This window comes from Phyllobates terribilis, unplaced genomic scaffold (genome assembly GCF_046119375.1).
Source record: "Phyllobates terribilis strain yellow unplaced genomic scaffold, ASM4611937v1 Scaffold_12__6_contigs__length_324123572, whole genome shotgun sequence".
In the NCBI taxonomy this organism is placed as follows: Eukaryota; Metazoa; Chordata; class Amphibia; order Anura; family Dendrobatidae; genus Phyllobates; species Phyllobates terribilis.
In genome coordinates, this window is record NW_027362772.1 from 83,781,823 (window position 1) to 83,802,736 (window position 20,914).

The 20,914-nt window shown below is 44.2% G+C and overlaps 1 protein-coding gene across 3 annotated transcripts in view; it reads right to left on the reverse strand.

Annotated features, from left to right (window-relative positions):
- The window catches only part of LRRC4B (leucine rich repeat containing 4B), a 443,022-nt gene that overhangs the window by 46,230 nt on the left and 375,878 nt on the right, over positions 1-20,914 (reverse strand). For 2 of the 3 annotated variants that reach the window (XM_073656020.1, XM_073656019.1), the window contains one exon: positions 2,981-3,066. The gene's annotated coding sequence lies outside the window, so the exon portion shown is untranslated. Of the gene's footprint in view, positions 1-2,980; positions 3,067-5,314; positions 5,376-20,914 lie in introns of those variants that run through there. The other variant, XM_073656021.1, reaches the window with a different exon arrangement.

The window sequence follows — 20,914 nt, forward strand, 5'->3', positions numbered from 1 at the left end:
CCAGCGGCGATCGCCCCGCACAGCCTGTGTGCGCGCGCGATCGCGATGACGTACTACTGTAATACGGGTCAGGCTCTTAAAGCCCAGGGCACTGACACATATTACTTCGTCATGGGCTGTAAAGGGGTTAATGTATGTTGCTAAAATATAATTGTAAAAATCTATTAAGTTCTCATGTTAATATTGAAGCGTGGATTAAATGGAGCAAAAATCTGGCTATTAACTTTTATATGACTCTTTTCTTGATCTGAGACCAACCAACTCCCCCTCTCCTGGAAAGAGGTAATTAAAGTTGGAATCTGAAGGAAGGACAGCAGATCCCTCTGATCACCAGAGGGTAACAGATTTATGGCCTTTGTCTGCATATGTCTCAGAACTGTAAACAGACTGATGAGAGCTTCTTTGTTCCATTCAAACTATTATGAATACTGAGATTTTTAAGAACGGCATAGATATGATAGATATGAAAGTAATGTTTTCGGAGTCTTGATGAAATGGCGACAGTAACGCATTGTAATACGTCACTGGGCGGTGACCATAACATCTTCAGATTAAATATCACTCAGATGGATGATGATATCCATGCCACGTTTCCTATCCATATAAAGGTAAGAACGTGATAGGAAATATGACAGTAATATCTCCTGCCTGAAACCTCCAGGGGTGAAGATATAGTAGAATTTGGGAATCTCCTAATTTTCTAAGACTGAGCCACATCCCATTGTTTCCTGAAGACCAGCCCTGTTGTGAGTCACTGGAAGGGAGGTATGTGGGGGTAACTTATGTTATTGAAAGCAAATGGCAAACTATAATCTGTCAGTTCTGGGAGATGCAGTTTGCTGTAGTTCTGCCCATTGCCCCCCAAAAATGAAGAGCTCCCTTTCATAAAAGCCAGATCCAACCCTGTGACATCAGGTTTAGTACATTTCTTCTGTTTATCCTTTTTATTTTATGTAATTGTATATACAGTATTGTTTTGTCCATTTTGTAACATCTTTGTACATTTTTATAAACACTGCCTACTTTTTGGATTAAATATATAAAATGTAATAACTTCATTCCTCTTGCTCTATAAACCGCACCCCTAAAGCAATACGTTACCTGTTGGTTGTCCATTCGGCCTGTATGAGCGATTGGTTGTGGCAGCTAGTTCCTTTTATTACTGTGGAGTTGACAGTGACTGTACCGGGGTATATACACTTGAAACCAAAAGTTTCCATCCACTATATAAAAAGACACATCTCCATGTTTTTCTCAATATCTGACGTGAAATCAGAATAAACCTTTCCCGGTTTAGGTTAATTAGAATTACCGTAATGTTTAATATTTGCTAAATGCCAGAATAATGAGAGAGAGAGAATGTTTTAAGGTATTTTTATTACTTACTGCAAAGTCAGAAGTTTCCATACATTTCATTAGTATTTGGTGCCATTGTCCTTACACTGAATGACTTGGGTCACACGTTTGGGATCTCCTTCCACAAGCTTCTCACAATAGTTGGTGGAATTTGGGCCAATTCCTCCTGACAAAACTGGTGCAACTGATCCAGGTTTGTAGGTCGCCTTGCTCGGAGCTCGCAGCCTTTTCAGCTTTGCCCATAAATTTTCAATAGGATTGAGATCAGGGCTTTGTGATGGCCGCTCCAAAACATTGACTTTGTTATCCTTAAGCCACTTTGTTCCCATTTTGGCAGTATGCTTTGGGTCATTGTCCATTTGGAAGACCCATTTCCGTCCAAGCGTTAACTTCCCGGCTGATGTCTTGAGATGTTGCTTCAGCATTGCCACATAATCTTCTCTTGTCATGATTCCAGCTATTTTGTGAAGTGCACCAGTCCCTCTTGCAGCAAAACAACCCCACAACATGATGCTGCCACCCCCGTGTTTCACAGTTGGGATGGTGTTCTTAGGCTTCAAAGCTTCTCTTTTTTTCCTCCAAACGTAACAATGGTCATTATACCCAAAAAGTTCAATTTTAGTTTCATCAGACCACAGGACATGTCTCCAAAAATTAAGGTCTTTGTTCCTGTGTGCATTTGCAAACATTAATCTGGCTTTTTTATGTTTCTTTTGGCGTAATGGCTTCTTCCTGGAAGAGTGGCCTTTCAGCCCATGTTGATACAGTACTTGTTTCATTGTGGATATTGACACAATCTTACCAGCTTCCGCCATCATCTTCACAAGGTCTTTTGCTTTTGTCCTTAGGTTGATAATTACATGTCGGACCAAAGCATGTTCATCTCTGGGACACAGAACCCGTCTCCTTCCTAAGCGGTATGATGGCTGGAAATTCCCATCTTGTTTGTACTTGCATATAATTGTTTGTACAGATGAACTAGGCACCTTCAGGGATCTTGAAATTGTACCCAAGGATGAGCCAGACTTGTGCAAGTCCACAATTCTCTTCCTGATATCTTGGCAGATTTCTTTAGACTTTCCCATGATGCTACACAAAGAAGTAGTGTGTTTCAGGTGTGCATTAAAATACATCCACAGGTGTGTCTCTAATTAACTCAGATGTTGCCAAAATAACTATCAGAAGCTTCCAAACACATGACATCATCATATGGGCAGTCCAGAATTGTTTAACGGCATAGTAATCTTGGTATATGTAATTTTTTGACTTTGCAGTAAATAATAAAAATGCCTTATTGTAATCCTAACTGATCTAAAACGGGAAAGGTTTATTCTGATTTCATGTCAGATATTGAGAAAAACATGCAGATGTGTCTTTTTATATAAACTTCTGGTTTCAACTGTATATATATTCCATGTGTTGGAATCGAAGGAGTATATCCTATAGGCTCACTGTTAGTTTCCCAATAACTGGCCTAGCAGGGAAAACAGCCGCAGCCTCGTCCATCACTTGTCAGTCAATTGCGTAATTGTCCTGACGATTGGAGGCAGTGGAGTATTCCTCCCTGACATATTGGTGTTCTTCCTGACATATGTGTTAGTGATGATCAATCATAGTGACTTACCTTGTATTTCTGGGGTTCTCTGGTTCTTCATCCCTCTCAATATTCAATGTACATGACTGTTCTGGAAGCTTGGTATTATCAAACTCCTATGGAAAATCCAAATATATGATTTAGTTACATTTTCTACTTTTTAAAAAGAAAAAAAAACCTTTCAAGATATGTTCTTTCTCTGACAACTAAATAAAACTCAGGGGCAGCAGTATTGTCATTTCTCCTTTTTTTATAGCAAATAGCAGCAGATAATCTTGACAAACGGTCTAATGATGTAAGTCAATGAGGGGAGGGGGTATTCACCATGAGAATCAAAGATGGAGAACATCGTTCACAGACAGAAATGTTACAGTCTTCAAAAATAGGACGTGAGGCAGAAACGTTTTGCTGGACTTTTGTGTTTCAGGATTGATTTTATACTAGACCACAATTATGGAAGTTTAGTATAAAGTATAGTATAATTAGTATAAAATAAGGCTATGTGCCCACGATGCAGAAATGAAGCAGAAAATTTCTGCAGCATTTCTGCATCTCCCTGGCAGAAAAAACGCATGCGGATTGTACATGCAGACTGTGCATGCAGATTGTGCGTGCGTTTTTCCTGCAGAATACATGCGGATCCACATGCGTTTAACGCATGTGTTTCCGCATGCGGACTGACAAGCACTTTCCAGGCGATAGTATCACTTGGAAAGTGCTTGACAACTAGGTCACACTGTATAAATCCATGCAAACAGCAACCGGCATATATAGTGTGACCGTAAAAATAAAGCTATACTCACCCCCGATGCCGCCGCGTGTGCTGCAGCGCTCGTCCCGGCTTCTTCCGGGTTGCCGGCACATCGCGAGACAGCCTGCGGTCACATGACCGCGACGTCATCTCAGGTCCTGGAAGGAGAAGCGCTGCAGGGGCCGCCGGACAGGTGAATATAAACTTTATTATTTATTTTATTCTTTTTTTACAGGTACAATGGTACCCAGGTCTGGATGAGAGTCTTCTCTCCTCCAGAACTGGGTACCCTCCGCACATTGAACCGCATATAATCCGCTTGTACAAATGTACAGACACGGATTCTATGTGTCTCAATGCAAGTCAATGGCGGCGCTTCCGCTGGGCTACCGCAAAATTAATGAACATGCTGCGGATTTATGAGCGCTGCAGAAACGCTGCGGAAAAATCCGCAGCATGTGTATTGACATTGCAGAATGCCATTGGGGACAATGGGGGGCGGATTACCATGCGTTTTTGATGCGTTTCCGCTGCGGAAATTCCACACACGCACGCAGCCTTAGTCCTCCCTCAACTACATGAAAAAATCTGCAACTTTGTAATTAAATAATGTCCTCCCCATTACAAGACAAAGCTGCATTTTTGTTATTGAGGGCAAATATTTTTAATTAATTTCATGTATATCCAGAAGCTTAAAAGGGGTTTCTTAGCCCAGCATTAGTATAGGCCATCAATACCAGATTATAGGAAATCCAACTCTGGGCATCCCCGACCATCAGTTGGTAGAAGACATGACAACACTGTCATGTTTAAAGGGAATCTGTCAGCAGGTTTTTGCTATGTAATCTGCACCCATCATGAGATAGACTGAAACCCAGAATTCAGGGATGTGTCACTTGTCAAAGTGCTGCAGTAGGAGGCATGGCAGCGGCAAATGTACATGCTGACCATGGGAAAGAAGGCAAATGTACATGCTGACCATGGGAAAGAAGGCAAATGTACATGCTGACCATGGGAAAGAAGGCAAATGTACATGCTGACCATGGGAAAGAAGGCAAATGTACATGCTGACCATGGGAAAGAAGGCAAATGTACATGCTGACCATGGGAAAGAAGGCAAATGTACATGCTGACCATGGGAAAGAAGGGAGATAGTGCACCGCAGACCCTGCCAGAAGATCTGTGGGGGTACTACATCAGCTGAAGATGTAAAGAAGTGGAGGTGTTGCCGACACTCAACCCATGAAGATATGTGAAATGATGTAATGCATTATGGTGTTTGGAATGTTTAACGGTTTGCATTGTTCGTGGATAGTTGTGCTCTACCCAGTCCTAGGTAGCTAACAGGGAGATACAGAGTTAATAGTTGGGACTAACCCAAAGTGGGAGGGGCCAAGTGGGAAGACAGTGGAGAGTTTTGGGTCAGAATGTGAGATAGGGAAGAGGTCTGGCTGAGTAACAGAATCGCATGCAGTGGCTGCTTTTGTAGCAAAAGGGAGAGAGGACAGAGGAAGGTAGCAAGCTCCTACGAGAGAAGCGACAACTGACAACGAGAAGAAAGGGAGTAGTGTCTGGAGTCGGTCTAGAGCAAAAAAGAGGAAAGTAAGAAGTACCGTGTCCTGAAGCAGGAAGCCTAGCAAGATGGTACAGAGCTGTCTGTCAGCTGATAATGGGATCCAGAAGGAAGTATTAGGGAGAGGAAGAGGAAATGCTTTGCATGGTAGTCCAGAGGCGTCAATAAAGCGTAACACTAACGAGCAGCACTAACGAGCAGCACTAACGAGCAGCACTAACGAGCAGCACTAACGAGCAGCTATTGTATTGAAAACTCCCCTAAGGAGAGAAGTGCATGGAACCACAGTGGAAATATAGGATTCTTTCTTTCTGGACAGACTTTCTGAAGGCTCCCAGAATAGTGTGGTGGCCGGTGATGAAACAGAAGAGCACAGTAGAAAGCGAGAGTGACTCCAGGAAAGAGAAGGGAAAGTGTCAAAACAGAAATGTCCAAGAAGATGAATGGCCACTATCTGCTGTGCATAGTTCCTCATAAGTTATTCTTCAATAAAAATACATTTATCTATGAGCTTTGGTCTCCCTCACTGAACACTGTTACATCTGGACTACAACAGCACCATGCGGTCTGCCAGGGCGTATCGCTATCACAGCTGAAGTCCACACACCCAGCCAGGACCCCCATCTTCACGTAGCATGCTGAGGTGTGCAGAACGAGCACCTCACCCACAAATATCACCCTGTGCCATGTTACATACACTCATGGGCAAAAGTGTTGGCACCCTTGAAATTGTCCCAGAAAATTATTAAAATTACACAGGTTTTGATATAGACATTTATTTCCTTTGTGTGTATTGGAACAATTTCAAAAAAACTGAGAAAAAAAGGTAAATTGGACATAATTTCACACAAAATGGACAAGACAAAATTGCTGGCACCTTTCCAAAATTGTGGGTAGACAACTTTGTTTCCAGCATGTGATGCTTCCTCACCTATCGCAGGGCTGAACCCTATCCACAGATGACCAGCAGATGACCATGACGTATTGTTGCTGCCATCTCTTCTTCCTCCAGTTCATCGTTCTCTGATGTCAAAGGCACTGCACCAGAAGATCTTATCCTGAGCCTATTCATCTCTCTTCTCCGGTCATCAGGGAGTTAAACATACCACTGAACTTCTCTCCCAATTCTATTGGTGGCCCAAATGGAGACAAGACCTCAAGGACATTGTTCCTGCACTTCACTTGCTTGCATGCAGCCTCCTAACATTCTCTGCCTGCCTGTGGTCTCCTGCACTCTGCCTGTGGTCTCCTGCACTCCGCCTGTGGTCTCCTGCACTCCGCCTGTGGTCTCCTGCACTCCGCCTGTGGTCTCCTGCACTCCGCCTGCCTGCGTTCTCCTGAAGTCTTCCACCAGCCTGTGGTTTCCCGCACTCTGTCTGTGGTCTCCTGTTGCTTGGCTGTCCGTGTCCCGTGTGGCCTGCCTATCTGCTGTGCAGCCACCCATGGCCCGTGTGCCCACCTGGACCCTGGGTTTAGAGGATCCACCTCACCTGGTGATTCTAATAGGAGGTCTTGTGTTTTGGCTCTATCTATCTACAGTGACATGTAAAAGTTTGTGCACCCCTGGTCAAAATCACTGTTATTTGAACATTTAGGCAAGTTGAAGTTGAAATGATCTCTGAAAGACTAAAGTTACAGATGATACATTTCCTTTGTATTTTAGGCAAAACATATATATATTATCATCTTTTACATTTTAAAAATTACAAAAAGAAAAATGAGCCGATGCAAAAGTTTGGGCACGCTGGGAGATTTGTGTGCTCAGATAACTTTGACCGAGGTTTCAGATCTTAATTAGCCTGTTAGGGTTATGGCTTGTTCACTATCATTGTTAGGAAAGGCCGGTGATGCAAATTTCCAGCTTTATGAGAACCCAGCCTCCTTTACTCTTGTGCCAAAAAACAGCAGCCATGGGGTCTTCTAAGCAGCTGCAGAGCACTCTGAAAATGGTGGAGGCCACAAAGCAGGAGAAGGCTATAAGAAGGTAGCGAAGTGTCTTAAACGTGCCCTTTCCTTAGTTCGAAATGTAATTAAGAAATTGCAGTTACCAGGAACAGCGGAGGTCAAGATAAAGTCTGGAAGACCAAGCAAAATTTAAGTGAGAGCTGCTCGTAGGAGGCCAGCAACTGACTTCAGCGTGCAAGTGACCGGGGTGCATGGCAGTGACTTTATGTGCTCCCGTCACTTGCAAGCTGAAGTCAGCCGCTGGCTTCAGAAGAGGACACCGCATGGCGGGGGAGCGGAGGGAAGGTGAGTATAATGGTTTATTTTTTTCTATGCATTAAATAACAGCAGCAGAACGGGGGACATATATACGAGGATGGGGCCTGGTATAAGGGACATATACCAGGATGGGGGAAATATAAATCAGGATGAGGGATATATATATACCAGAATGGGGGACATATATACCAGGATTGGGGACATATATACCAGGATGGGGTCCAGGATAAGGGACATATACACCAGGATGGGGATATATATTCCAGGATTGGGGACATATATACCAGAATGGGGTCCAGGATATGGGACATATACACCAGGATGGGGATATATATTCCAGGATGGGTCCAGAATGGGGAATATATACAGTACAGACCAAAAGTTTGGACACACCTTCTCATTCAAAGATTTTTCTGTATTTTCATGACTATGAAAATTGTACATTCACACTGAAGGCATCAAAACTATGAATTACCACATGTGGAATTATATACTTACCAAAAAAGTGTGAAACAACTGAAAATATGTCTTATATTCTAGGTTCTGCAAAGTAGCCACCTTTTGCTTTGATGACTGCTTTGATGGCTGCTTCTGGTCTGTACTGTACATATATACCAGGATGGGGTCAGGATGAAGGACATATATACCATGATGGAGTGTGTATATATATATATATATATATATATATATAACAGGATGAGGTTCATATATATCAGGATGTAGGGCATATACACACGTGGTCAAAATTGTTGGTCCCTCTCGTTTAATGAAAGAAAACCCCACAATGGTCACAGAAATAACTTGAATCTGACAAAAGTAATAATGAATTAAAAATCCATGAAAATGAACAAATGAAAGTCAGACATTGCTTTTCTGCTTCCACAGAATTTTTAATAAAATGAATCTCATGAAATCGGCCCGGACAGAAATGATGGTTCCTCTTAACTTAATATTTTGTTGAATCTTTTGAGGCGATCGCTGCAATCAAACGATTCCTGTAACTGTCAATGAGACTTCTGCACCTCTCTACAGGTATTTTGGCCCATTCCTCATGAGCAAACTGCTCCAGTTGTCTCGTGGTTGAAGGTTGCCTTTTCCAGACGGCATGTTTCAGCTCTTTCCAAAGATGCTCAATAGGATTTAGGTCAGGGCTCATAGAAGCCACTTCAGAATAGTCCAATGTTTTCCTCTTTGCCATTCTTAGATGTTTTTAGCGCTGTGTTTTGGGTCATTATCCTGTTGCAAGACCCATGACCTGTGACTTAGACCAAGCTTTCTGACACTGGGCAGCACATTTCTCTCTAGAATCCCTTGATAGTTTTGAGATTTCATTGTACCCTGCACAGATTCAAGACACCCTGTGCCAGATGCAGCAAAGCAGCCCCAGAACATAACAGAGCCTCCACCATGTTTCACAGTAGGGACAGTGTTCTTTTCTTGATATGCTTCATTTTTTCATCTGTGAACATAGAGCTGATATGCCTTGCGAAAAACTACCATTTTTGTCTCATCTGTCCATAGGACATTCTCCCAGAAGGTTTGTGACTTGTCAACATGTAGTTTGGCAAATTCCAGTCTGGCTTTTATATGATTTTTTTCGACAATGGTGTTCTCCTTGGTCGTCTCTCATGAAGTCCACTTTGGATCAAACAACGACGGATGCTGCGATCTGACACTGATGTTCCTTGAGCTTGAAGTTCACCTTTAATCTGTTTAGAAGTTATCCTGGGCTCTTCTGTTACCATTCTTATTATCCGTCTCTTTGATTTGTCATCAGTTTTCCTCCTGCGGCCACGTCCAGGGAGGTTGGCTACAGTCCCATGGATCTTACATTTCTGAATAATATGTGCAACTGTAGTCACAGGAACATCAAGCTGCTTGGAGATGGTTTATAACCTTTACTTTTACCATGCTTGTCTATAATTTTCTTTCTAATCTCCTGAGACATCTCTTTCCTTTGCTTCCTCTGGTCCATGTTGAGTGTGGTACACACCATGTCACCAAACAGCACAGTGAGTATCTGTAGCCCTATATACAGGCACAGTGAGTATCTGTAGCCCTATATACAGGCACAGTGAGTATCTGTAGCTCTATATACAGGCACAGTGAGTATCTGTAGTCCTATATACAGCACAGTGAGTATCTGTAGCTCTATATACAGCACAGTGAGTATCTGTAGCTCTATATACAGCACAGTGAGTATCTGTAGCCCTATATACAGGCACAGTGAGTAGCTGTAGCTCTATATACAGGCACAGTGAGTATCTGTAGCCCTATATACAGGCCACTGACAGATTACAAGATTATAGACACCTGTGATGCTAATTAGTGGACACAACTTGATTTATCATGTCCCTTTTGTAATATTATTTTCAGGGGTCTCATCATTTTTTTAAATTCTGTGGAAGCAGAAAAGCAATGTCTGACTCTTATTTGTTCATTTTCATGGATTTTTAATTCATTATTACTTTTGTCAGATTAAAGTTATTTCTGTGACCATTGTGGGTTTTGCTTTCATTAAACGAGGGGTACCAACAATTTTGACCATGTGTGTGTATAAGCAAAAGGTGGCTACTTTGAAGAACCTAGAATATAAGACATATTTTCAGTTGTTTCACACTTTTTTGGTAAGTATATAATTCCACATGTGGTAATTCATAGTTTTGATGCCTTCAGTGTGAATGTACAATTTTCATAGTCATGAAAATACAGAAAAATCTTTAAATGAGAAGGTGTGTCCAAACTTTTGGTCTGTACTGTATATATATACCAGGATGAGGTTAAAATATACCAGGATGGAGGTCATATATATATACCAGGATGGGGCCAGGATGAGGCACATAAATACCAGGATGATGGGCATATACTGTATACACCTTTTTTTCTTAATTATGCCAGACATAAATTCAGTAAGCCGGGAGCTATATGCTTTTATCTTCATGGTGACTTTTGCATTGGTGTTCTTCTTTGGTTGATTAACACAGGCTATTGTTTGAATAATCCTGAATGTTGATACTTGAGTTGAGATGTACTGTAACGTATTGTCTGCAAATCTTGCAAGATAGGGTCATGGAGCAATACTGTGATAATATGCTGATTACGTTTTATACCAGCCCAGGGAGTTGTTGATTTGCCGAGCAATGGAGGACAAACTATGCAAGTTGATTAAATGCTCAAACAATGAGTCATGAGCCCCTTTCACCTTCATCCTTGACCCTTGACCTGTGAATGATGGCTGAAAGGACATTTGTGAACTATAAAAAGGGGCTCTCTGCCTCTATTTGGTGTCATTCTACAGCATGTCAGCTTAGGGGACTTCGGCCCCAGCTGGAGGAATACAGATCGGCTCCATTGAACATTGCTGAACCCTGAGAAGAATCCAGGTTGGGACAATCAGGTTACTTGACCACAGACCTCACTGCTCTCAGCTAGTTTCCTAAGGTTGTTATTACCTCCTCTCTTTGGGGGCCTGCCAAAAGCGGGGTGCCACTGGTGGGGGTTGTCGACCCTGGAAGCCCCAAAATCGCAGCTACTCTATCACTGGCGGGCCAGCGAAAGGGTGAGACTGTGTGATGTTGCACCATCTTGGGTATTTGCTGGGACTGTTCTATCTGTTTATTGTCCGTTTTGTGGTTTAATTAAGTCTTGCCACACTGTTTTACCTGCACCCTGTGTTGTCTGAGTAGTGTTATGCCCACGGAAGACCCCGGGGCTTCACATCTTGCACCGGGGCCCATCGGACTCTAGTTACACCACTGGCTGTATGCATAATATACAATGATGTGTAGATATCGGGGGATAGCCAGGTGCAGTGGACTCCTATCTCCTGCACGTTAGTGACATTTGTTTTTATATGGAAGAGAGACAAGATCAATGTAGGGGACAAATGTCTGGGCCGGCTGCAGGCTGAGAGAAGGGCTCAGCGGAGGAAGGCACCGATTAGGATGTGGACACAGGGTTAGAGTCCACTGCAGAGGGAGCATTTTTAGGGTTAGGGTTAGGGTCCACTGCAGAGGGAGCATTTTTAGGGTTAGGGTCCACTGCAGAGGGAGCATTTTTAGGGTTAGGGGTAGGGTCCACTGCAGAGGGAGCATTTTTAGGGTTAGGGTTAGGTTCCACTGCAGAGGGAGCATTTATAGGGTTAGGGATAGGGTCCACTGCAGAGGAAGCATTTTTAGGGTTAGGGATAGGGTCCACTGCAGAGGGAGCATTTTTAGGGTTAGGGGTAAGGTCCACTGCAGAGGGAGCATTTTTAGGGTTAGGGGTAGGGAGCATTTTTAGGGTTACGGGTAGGGTACACGGCAGAGGGAGCATTTTTAGGGTTAGGGTTAGGGTCCACTGCAGAGGGAGCATTTTTAGGGTTAGGGGTAAGGTCCACTGCAGAGGGAGAATTTTTAGGGTTAGGGTCCACTGCAGAGGGAGCATTTTTAGGGTTAGGGTTAGGATCCACTGCAGAGGGAGCATTTTTAGGGTTAGGGGTAAGGTCCACTGCAGAGGGAGAATTTTTAGGGTTAGGGTCCACAGCAGAGGGAGCATTTTTAGGGTTAGGGTCCACTGCAGAGGGAGCATTTTTAGGGTTAGGGATAGGGTCCACTGCAGAGGGAGCATTTTTAGGGTTAGGGGTAAGGTCCACTGCAGAGGGAGCATTTTTAGGGTTAGGGGTAGGGTCCACTGCAGAGGGAGCATTTTTAGGGTTAGGGGTAAGGTCCACTGCAGAGGGAGCATTTTTAGGGTTAGGGGTAGGGTCCACTGCAGAGAGAGAATTTTTAAGGTTAGGGGTAGAGTCCACTGCAGAGGGAGCATTTTTAGGGTTACGGGTAGGGTACACGGCAGAGGGAGCATTTTTAGGGTTAGGGTTAGGGTCCACTGCAGAGGGAGAATTTTTAGGGTTAGGGTCCACTGCAGAGGGAGAATTTTTAGGGTTAGGGTCCACTGCAGAGGGAGCATTTTTAGGGTTAGGGTCCACTGCAGAGGGAGCATTTTTAGGGTTAGGGATAGGGTCCACTGCAGAGGGAGCATTTTTAGCGTTAGGGGTAAGGTCCACTGCAGAGGGAGCATTTTTAGGGCTAGGGGTAGGGTCCACTGCAGAGGGAGCATTTTTAGGGGTAGGGTCCACCGCAGAGGGAGCATTTTTAGGGTTAGGGGTAGGGTCCACTGCAGAGGGAGCATTTTTAGGGTTAGGGATAGGGTCCACTGCAGAGGGAGAAATTTTAGGGTTAGGGGTAAGGTCCACTGCATAGGGAACATTTTTAGGGTTAGGGATAGGGTCCACTGCAGAGGGAGAAATTTTAGGGTTAGGGGTAGGGTCCACTGCAGATGGAGCATTTTAAGGGTTAGGGGTAAGGTCCACTGCAGAGGGAGCATTTTTAGGGTTAGGGTCCACTGCAGAGGGAGCATTTTTAGGGTTAGGGATAGGGTCCACTGCAGAGGGAGCATTTTTAGGGTTAGGGGTAAGGTCCACTGCAGAGGGAGCATTTTTAGGGTTAGGGTCCACTGCAGAGGGAGCATTTTTAGGGTTAGGGATAGGGTCCACTGCAGAGGGAGCATTTTTAGGGGTAGGGTCCACCGCAGAGGGAGCATTTTTAGGGTTAGGGGTAGGGTCCACTGCAGAGGGAGCATTTTTAGGGTTAGGGGTAGGGTCCACTGCAGATGGAGCATTTTAAGGGTTAGGGGTAAGGTCCACTGCAGAGGGAGCATTTTTAGGGTTAGGGTCCACTGCAGAGGGAGCATTTTTAGGGTTAGGGATAGGGTCCACTGCAGAGGGAGCATTTTTAGGGGTAGGGTCCACCGCAGAGGGAGCATTTTTAGGGTTAGGGGTAGGGTCCACTGCAGAGGGAGCATTTTTAGGGTTAGGGATAGGGTCCACTGCAGAGGGAGAAATTTTAGGGTTAGGGGTAAGGTCCACTGCAGAGGGAACATTTTTAGGGTTAGGGATAGGGTCCACTGCAGAGGGAGAAATTTTAGGGTTAGGGGTAGGGTCCACTGCAGATGGAGCATTTTAAGGGTTAGGGGTAAGGTCCACTGCAGAGGGAGCATTTTTAGGGTTAGGGTCCACTGCAGAGGGAGCATTTTTAGGGTTAGGGATAGGGTCCACTGCAGAGGGAGCATTTTTAGGGTTAGGGGTAGAGTCCACTGCAGAGGGAGCATTTTTAGGGTTAGGGGTAAGGTCCACTGCAGAGGGAGCATTTTTAGGGTTAGGGTCCACTGCAGAGGGAGCATTTTTAGGGTTAGGGATAGGGTCCACTGCAGAGGGAGCATTTTTAGGGTTAGGGGTAAGGTCCACTGCAGAGGGAGCATTTTTATGGTTAGGGGTAGGGTCCACTGCAGAGGGAGCAATTTTAGGGTTAGGGTCCACTGCAGAGGAAGCATTCATTTTTGCCATCTCTAGCAAAACCTAGTGTAGTCTAACATCATCACTATTATATAGTTACAACATGATATCGTATATTTGCAGAATTTAGTAGGTGCATTTCAGGGTGTGCCATGTGGTTTGTTGGTGGACTGCATAAATCAAGTTTTATATATATATATATTGCTCCCAGAAGGGTGAAGCCTAAACTAACCACATAGCTCAAAGTCATGTGATGTGACGCTACCGGGGAAGTGAGAGTGATGGTCTCAGTTGCTATGGAAATCTCCATAGATACCAGCGAATTCTCCTTCCCCGCAGGATGTCTTTTCAAAAGGGTTCCATGTAAAAATCCTGTCTGGAAGCAAAGAGGGGTGTGGGTGGGAGTCAAATATATCCTGCCGAAAAGCCTGCGGAGGATGCAGCGAATGTCCACAATGTCACAGGCAGAGGCCGTGCTGTGGATGGTGAAGTCTGCACTGATTCTGACTTATCGTGGACACACAGTATGGAAACAAGGTGACATGTTCAATATTTCTCCAGCAAGATTCATTGGTAATATATAGCACTCATGACAACTCTGCCACTGCAGCTACTAACAATGCTAACTCTGCTACAACAGCCTATTAATGCTGCAAACTCTGCTATGTCAGTCTGCTAACACTGTTTACTCAGCTACATCAGCTACTAACACTGCTTACTCTACTACATCAGATACTAACACTGTTTCCTCTGCTACATCAGCCTATTAACACTGTTTACTCTGGTACATCACCTACTAACACTGTTTACTCTGCTACATCAGCTACTAACACTGTTTACTCTGCTACATCAGCCTACTAACTAATTATCAGTAAATAAATAGGTCACTAGAACCACCATCAGTACATGAATACATCATCAGAACCACCATCAGAAAAGAAATACGGCACCAGAACCATTGTCAGTACATGAATATGTTGCCAGAACCACCATTAGTACATGAATATGACACCAGAACCATCAAAAAATAAATGAAAAAATAAATGCAACACCATTACCATCATTAGTACATGAATACATCACCAGAACCAACATAAGTTTTTGAATACAAGAACCAACAATCAACTGTAATGTCAAATCAGCCCCATATAGATTTATATTACATGAATCTACAACTCCAAGTATATTCTTAAAACAATGGTAAGGAGATACTGGGAATGTTGTTACCAGTCATCATCAGACTGTGGACCACACCTGGACCATAGTATTGATGAGATGCAGGCAGTATCACAAATAAACATTTACATTCAGATACCTTATAGGCGACATCTTCTCCAATGAGTCATTCTCTTTCTTTTTGTCTCCATCTTGTCCAGACTCCATGATGAATTTTCACACCCACAGCTCATCTCTTCAGACTTCCCTCTTCTCTGATCTTCTTCAGCACCTTATGACAAGGTGCCCTTAAAAATAGAAGCGTTATTAAAACAACCTCTACATAAAAAATATCTGTCCATACTTTGCTCTAAATAAGTGTCCTATAGTATATGGACGCCACACTGTCCACCCTAAGGAGCTATAACCGCATCGCTGTCTGCCAATATCAGCTAGAACCACCACACTGTCTGACCTTATCAGTTATTACTGCAACACTGTCCGCCCATCTGAACCACAGGCTTATACCATGGCTGTCCCCTCTCCACTGTATTCCGTTACACTCCATATCTCCAAACGGTCCCCCCCACCATGCTAACCTCTCTCCGTACTGTGCCTCCATTTCATGCTGCCCCATCTCCATATCTGTTCTGTGCTCCCTTTTCACAATTCACAATATGCCTCCATACTGCCCATGCTGCCCTTAACAAACTGTACCCACTCCTCACACTCTTCCCCTACACAGTATGATGGACACCACAGCCAGGATACAGGATGGTATCCACAACAGCCCCCAATGTACAGAAGGATGTCCACCACAGCCCCTTCTTATATAGTATTGTCACTACCACATTCCCCCATACAGTATGATGGCCATCAAAGTTCCCCATTATATAGTATGATCAGCACTACAGTCCCCTGTATATTGTATGATGCCCACCACAGCCCCCATATGCAGTATGATGGCCCCCAGAGCACCCCTACAGTATTATGGCCCCTACAGTCCCCATACAGAATGATTAACCCCCAGTCCGCGATACAGTATAGTGCCCCCACAGCCTCTTATATACAGTAAAATGTTCCCCACAGCATCCCACACAGTATGATATCCACCTCAGCCTCCTATACAGTATTACCTCTTCCACAGCACCTTATCCAGTATGGCCACTACAGTCCCCAGTATAATGTCCCCTACAGCCACCTATACTGTATGAGCACTACACCCTACCAGTATAATGTCCCCCATAGTATGGACATCACAGGCCTCAGTATGTCCTCAGGAGTTCCCCATACAGTATGCTCACCACAGCCCTCTATACAGTATGATATCTCACAAATCCCCCGTATACAGTATGATGTCTAGCACAACATTCTAAACAGTATGATCTCCCCACAGTGTCCTATACAGTATGATGTCTCCACAGCCCCCAGTATAATGTCCCCCATAGCCCCTATACAGTATGATGTGCCCACAGCCCCCAGTATAACATCCCCCACAATCCCCTATATAGTATGATGGCTCCATAGCCCCCAGTATAATGTTACTCACAGCCCTCTATACAGAATGATCATAGAATCATGGGATGTTAGAGTTGGAGGGGACCTCCAGGGTCATCGTGTTCAACCCCCTGCTTAATGCAGGACTCACTAAACCATCTCAGACAGATGTCTGTACAGCCTCTGCGTGAAGACGTCCATTGAAGGAGAACTCACCACCTCTCGTGGCCGCCCGATCCACTCATTGATCACCCTAACTGTCATACAGTGTCTTCTAATATCTGATCTGTATCTTCTCATATTCAGTTTCATCCCATCGCTTCTAGTCTTTCCTTGTGCAAATGAGAATAAAGCTGATCCCTCTACAGTGTAACAGCCCTTCAGATATTTGTAGACAGCTATTATTAAGTCTCCTCTTCGTCTTCTCTTTTGCAGCTAAACATTCCCAAATCCTCTAACAGTTCCTCGTAGGACATAGTTTGCAGTTTGCGCACCATCCTGGTCGCTCTTCTCTGAACTTGCTCCAGTTTTTCGATGTAATTTTTAAAATGTGGCGCCCAGAACTGGACACACTATTCCAGATGAGGTCTGACCAAGGAGGAGTAGAGGGGATAATTACTTCACGTGATCTAGACTCTATGTTTCTCCTAATACCTCCCAGAACTGGACACAGTATCCAGATGAGGTCTGACCAAGGAGGCGTAGAGGAGGATAATTACTTCACGTGATCTAGACTCTATGCTTCTCCTAATACCTCCCAGAACTGGGCACAGTATCCAGATGAGGTCTGACCAAGGAGGAGTAGAGGGGATAATTACTTCACGTGATCTAGACTCTATGTTTCTCCTAATACCTCCCAGAACTGGACACAGTATCCAGATGAGGTCTGACCAAGGAGGAGTAGAGGGGGATAATCACTTCACGTGATCTAAACTCTATGCTTCTCCTAATACCTCCCAGAACTGGACACAGTATCCAGATGAGGTCTGACCAAGGAGAAGTAGAGGATAATTACTTCACGTGATCTAGACTCTATGCTTCTCCTAATACCTCCCAGAACTAGACACAGTATCCAGATGAGGTCTGACCAAGGAGGAGTAGAGGGGGATAATCACTTCACGTGATCTAGACTCTAAGCTTCTCCTAATACCTCCCAGAACTGGACACAGTATCCAGATGAGGTCTGAGCAAGGAGGAGTAGAAGGGGATAATTACTTCATGTGAGCTAGACTCTATGCTTCTCCTAGTACCTCCCAGAACTGGACACAGTATCCAGATGAGGTCTGACCAAGGAGGAGTAGAGGGTGATAATTACTTCACGTGATCTAGACTCTATTCTTCTCCTAATACCTCCCAGAACTGGACCCAGTATTCAGATGAGGTCTGACCAAGGAGGAGTAGAGGGGGATAATTACTTCACATGATCTAGACTCTATGCTTCTCCTAATACCTCCCAGAACAGGACACAGTATCCAGATGAGGTTTGACCAAGGAGGAGTAGAGGGGGATAATTACTTCACGTGATCTAGACTCTATGCTTCTCCTAATACCTCCCAGAACTGGACACAGTATCCAGATGAGGTCTGACCAAGGAGGAGTAGAGGATAATTACTTCATGTGATCTAGACTCTATGCTTCTCCTAATACCTCCCAGAACTGGACACAGTATCCAGATGAGGTCTGACCAAGGAGGAGTAGAAGGGGATAATCACTTCACGTGATCTAGACTCTAAGCTTCTCCTAATACCTCCCAGAACTGGACACAGTATCCAGATGAGGTCTGACCAAGGAGGAGTAGAGGGGATAATTACTTCACGTGATCTAGACTCTATGCTTCTAATACCTCCCAGAACTGGACACAGTATCCACATGAGGTCTGACCAAGGAGGAGTAGAGGGGGATAATCACTTCACGTGATCTAGACTCTAAGCTTCTCCTAATACCTCCCAGAACTGGACACAGTATCCAGATGAGGTCTGAGCAAGGAGGAGTAGAGGGGGATAATTACTTCATGTGAGCTAGACTCTATGCTTCTCCTAGTACCTCCCAGAACTGGACACAGTATCCAGATGAGGTCTGACCAAGGAGGAGTAGAGGGTGATAATTACTTCACGTGATCTAGACTCTATGCTTCTCCTAATACCTCCCAGAACAGGACACAGTATCCAGATGAGGTCTGACCAAGGAGGAGTAGAGGGGGATAATTACTTCACGTGATCTAGACTCTATGCTTCTCCTAATACCTCCCAGAACTGGACACAGTATCCAGATGAGGTCTGACCAAGGAGGAGTAGAAGGGGATAATCACTTCACGTGATCTAGACTCTATGCTTCTCCTAATACCTCCCAGAACTGGACACAGTATCCAGATGAGGTCTGACCAAGGAGGAGTAGAAGGGGATAATCACTTCACGTGATCTAGACTCTAAGCTTCTCCTAGTACCTCCCAGAACTGGACACAGTATCCAGATGAGGTCTGACCAAGGAGGAGTAGAGGCGATAATTACTTCACGTGATCTAGACTCTATGCTTCTCCTAATACCTCCCAGAACTGGACATAGTATCCACATGAGGTCTGACCAAGGAGGAGTAGAGGGGGATAATTACTTCACGTGATCTAGACTCTATGCTTCTCCTAATACCTCCCAGAACTGGACACAGTATCCAGATGAGGTCTGACCAAGGAGGAGTAGAGGGGGATAATTACTTCACGTGATCTAGACTCTAAGCTTCTCCTAATACCTCCCAGAACTGGACACAGTATCCAGATGAGGTCTGACCAAGGAGGAGTAGAGGGGATAATTACTTCACGTGATCTAGACTCTATGCTTCTCCTAATACCTCCCAGAACTGGACACAGTATCCAGATGAGGTCTGACCAAGGAGGAGTAGAGGGGGATAATTACTTCACGTGATCTAGACTCTATGCTTCTCCTAATACCTCCCAGAACTGGACACAGTATCCAGATGAGGTCTGACCAAGGAGGAGTAGAGGGGATAATGACTTCACGTGATCTAGACTGTATGCTTCTGTTAATACATCCCAGAATTGTATTTGCCTTTTTTGCTGCTGCATCACACTGTTGACTCGTGTGCAGTCTGTGATCTATTAGTATACCCAAGTCTTTTTCACACGTGCTGTTGCTTAGCCCTTTTCCTCCCATTCTGTATATGCTTTTTTCATTTTCCTTGCCCAGATGAATGATGTCCCCACTGCCCCCATATGATATGATACCTTACAGCCCAGGTATAATGTCCCTCACAACCCCTCATATAATATAATGACTCCACAGTCCCTCATATACTATGATGTCCCCCACAGCCTCTCATATAATATTATTTGTGTTTAAATAATATAAGTAAAAAATTAAAAAAGTTTGTACTCACCTAATCCAGACTCCCCATACACTGCTGCGACAGTCTCCTTACCTCTCTTGCATAGTGGTAGACACTGGAGTGATGTCATCACGCTGCTAAATGTGTCCAGCATGATGCCATACTTCAACAGGGCACAGGCTGGAACTAGCCTCCATCTTTCTGGAGTTCCCGGCAGAGCAGGTACCTGATCGGAGTTCCTCTGCTCCTGTTCCAGGCCGCAATTACATAAATTGTACTCAAATCTTAAAGGGAATCTGTCAGTATTTTTTTAGTATGTTACCTGAAGACAGCATGAGGTAGGGGTTAACCCCTTTGTGACTGATGACTTATAGGTACATCATAGGTCGCCTCCCCCTCTTTTGTGCAGGCTCCAGAGCTGATCCCGCACCTTTTCTGGCACATGACAGCTGATCTGATTAGCTGATATGTGCCCCTAATAGCCGCATGTGAACTCGCAATCCACCCGGGACTGTTAACATGTTAAATGCCGCTGTGAATTTCCAACAGCGGCATTTAACATGGCCCATCGGGTTAACCCTAACCCATCACATGATCGCGGGGTGCCAATGGGTTGGCATGACAACCCGGGGTCTGCAGGAGACCCCTGTGGTTGTCATTGCCGATCTGCTATGAGCACAGCCCCGTGGCCGGTGTTCATAGCAGATGATCAATTCTGCTACATATAGCGGGGCTGAAGCTCTATGTGTAGTACGGGCGATCAGATGATCGCAGCTTCAAGTCTCCTATGAAGACTATTAAAGCAAGTAAAAGATAAAAAAAAAAGTTTTTAAAAATATTAAAAAAATCTAAAAGTTCAAATCACGCCCATTTTGCCAAATTCAAAATAAAACGTAATAAAAAAATACACATATTTGGTATCGCCGCGTTCAGAATCGCATGATCTATCAAAATATAAAAAGAAATAATCCAATCAGTAAATGGCGTCATGAGAAAAAAATTCAAAATACCAGAATTACTTTTTTTTGAGCAGCCACAACATCGCAATAAAATGCAATAACGGGCGATCAAAACATCATAACTAACCCAAAATGGTAT